We start from the raw sequence: 2538 nt of genomic DNA, 5'->3' as shown, positions 1-2538 counted from the left end.
TTAAGGAGAGAGGACATGGGACTTTTCTGATCTTAATGCTGGAGACAATTGAAGCCATCGTAGCAGTAACTCTGCATTCCAGTAGAAGCTGGAATACATATAACCCTAAGTGAGGGTTATTATTAGCATTTCAGAGTTTCAAGCCAGTCTTGCCAAACTTGGGTTTGTGACATTTGTTATGCTTCAGAAAATTCTTTTTCTTATATACCAAGTACCATCTACTGTCTGACTGCTAAGGTAACATCAAGCACTGGTGTTAGCAATAGTGTCGTGTCGTTTGGAGTTCAAGGGATATGTAGCATCTTAAAATGCATAGAAAGATGGTACAAAAAGGAGAGAATAATCTCTTCCTGATTGGTGGACAGGATGTAAAGTAACAGGCTTGGTGGAAAATTGGTTGAAAATCTGTGGAAAAGAGATCCTAGGAAAAAAAAATAAAGCACTGGAGTGTATCGGTTAGGCAGGCTATAAATTGAGTGTCAGAGTCTCTTAACAGTAGCATTAACATAGAGAGGTTAAATGCTTCCCTGTGTTTTGCCCTCATTTGTACTCAGTTGTGCTGTTGAGAAACTGCTTCATTCAAATGAAAAAGACCTCACAGTTTTCAGATTTTCTTTTCTCTGACACATGACAGCGCAGGTACAGTTAATGTGAAATAACAGGAAGCAAACATCATTACTATGACTACTTAGTTGTGTAAAAAAGCAAGATGAGAAATACTACATATGGTGGCTTCTGCTTTAAAAAACAATCTGAGCTCAGAAAATTACAAACAATCCAGCTACTCATAGGTCCACGTGTATGAATTTCTAGGTGAATATACATTTCCAGATAGACTGGCCAGGCTGAAGGTGGCTGAAATGCCAGGGAGATGGCTGGCAGACACCTTTTCATCTCAGACAGTACCATAAAAGAACTGGTCTTTCAGTGGGGCTCATGTTGTCCCTTTCTGTGCTGTTCCTTTAAAGGGAGGGAGAGAGAATGAATGCAAAGGATTTAGGAGGAGGTGACATTTCTTTAATGGCATCCTGTGGGTGCATTATCTTGCAGAGACCTTTTTCTTTGTATCTCACTCTGATAAGCATGTTTCTTTGTGCAGTTTTAAAATGCTTGTACAGTTTTCCCTGAAGAAATACATGTGCCTTCCAGCAGCTTTAAATTGCTCTTGATACGTTTGATATCCTTATACATCTGCAAACCCATCGGAATCTTTCTGAGTTCTTGACTAGAGTACTTCCTGTGGTAATTATATTTTCTGCAGTTTTAACTACACATCATGTGAAAAAGTGTTTCCTTCAGTCTGTTTTTAATCTGCTATCTTTTAATTTCACTGAGTAGTCCCTCTTGGGCTTTTGAAATTTGAAAAACAGAAAGAAGTTCTTTATCTTCTCCCTTTACTCTTTCTTTCCCTTATCCTTCCCTCATGTTGTTCTGTTTTCAAAGCTAACCCAGCCCACTCATTTGAATCTTCCCTAGAGGAGAGGGTAAGCGCCTTTGAAGAGAAATCTTCTCTTAAACTCCATGAAGGCAGTGAATTCTTTTTGAAAGTGAAAATCTGAGAGAATATTGAATATTCCAGAACCGCTCCAGCAACTGATCAAAAGTCACTGGAAAATTTTTTCATGTAATTCAACAATTTATAATATCCAAACTTCTTGCTATGCTTGGTACTTAAAAACCAGAGGGTTTTATTCGACAGTGCCACCAAGGTTGCTTAGGCAGAGTCCAATAGTTTGGCCCTTAAGATATTTGGAGGCTTAATTCCACCCTCCTTCTGTATGCTGTGTTACTTCAGAATTAATGTTCCTGAGTTTCCTGAGACTCTGTACTGCCTATGCAACATGTGACATTGCCAGCTTGTGGCTGCATCTTTAGTAGGAAAAAAAAGAAAAAAGAGGGTGAGGTGATGTCCTTTCACTGCAAGCTTTCATATGCTTACTAACAAATACAAATACATACATACATACCCACCCAGTAATGCGGCTTTTATGTGTTTTAGGCAGCTGAGGTAAAGGAGTCTACCAGGCCTCCTCAGCAGGCACTGTCCTCCGCAGCAGGAACTGTGATTGAGATGAGACAGCCTGGAAAAGGTGGAAGGTTTAAACAGTGTCTTTATAGTAAATATGAAAAGGTTAATAATTAAAAGCACCTTATAGATGATCTAAATCCGTGGGGAACCCCCCCTCATGTCAGTAAGTTTCCAAAATACTGTGTAAATAAAATTTTACATTACAATATAGATAAAGAAAGAAGACTTGATTGTAGAGAAATAGCTTGGAAATCTCTGTATGACTATACTTAATGCCATTTAGTATTAAAGACCAATGATAAACTGCTATACAGTCAGTCTTCATAAGAAATGCAGATACAGAATTATCATAGAATCATAGAATGATTGGGGTTGGAAAGGACCTTAAGATCATCTAGTTCCAACCCCCCTGCCATTAGCAGGGACACCTCACACTAAACCATGTCGCCCAAGGCTCTGCCCAGCCTGGCCTTGAACACCGCCAGGGTTGGAGCATTCACAGCTTCCTT

The sequence above is a fragment of the Nestor notabilis genome, unplaced genomic scaffold, assembly GCF_000696875.1.
Source record: "Nestor notabilis isolate BGI_N333 unplaced genomic scaffold, ASM69687v1 scaffold1771, whole genome shotgun sequence".
In the NCBI taxonomy this organism is placed as follows: domain Eukaryota; kingdom Metazoa; phylum Chordata; class Aves; order Psittaciformes; family Psittacidae; genus Nestor; species Nestor notabilis.
This window is presented reverse-complemented; position numbering follows the sequence as displayed.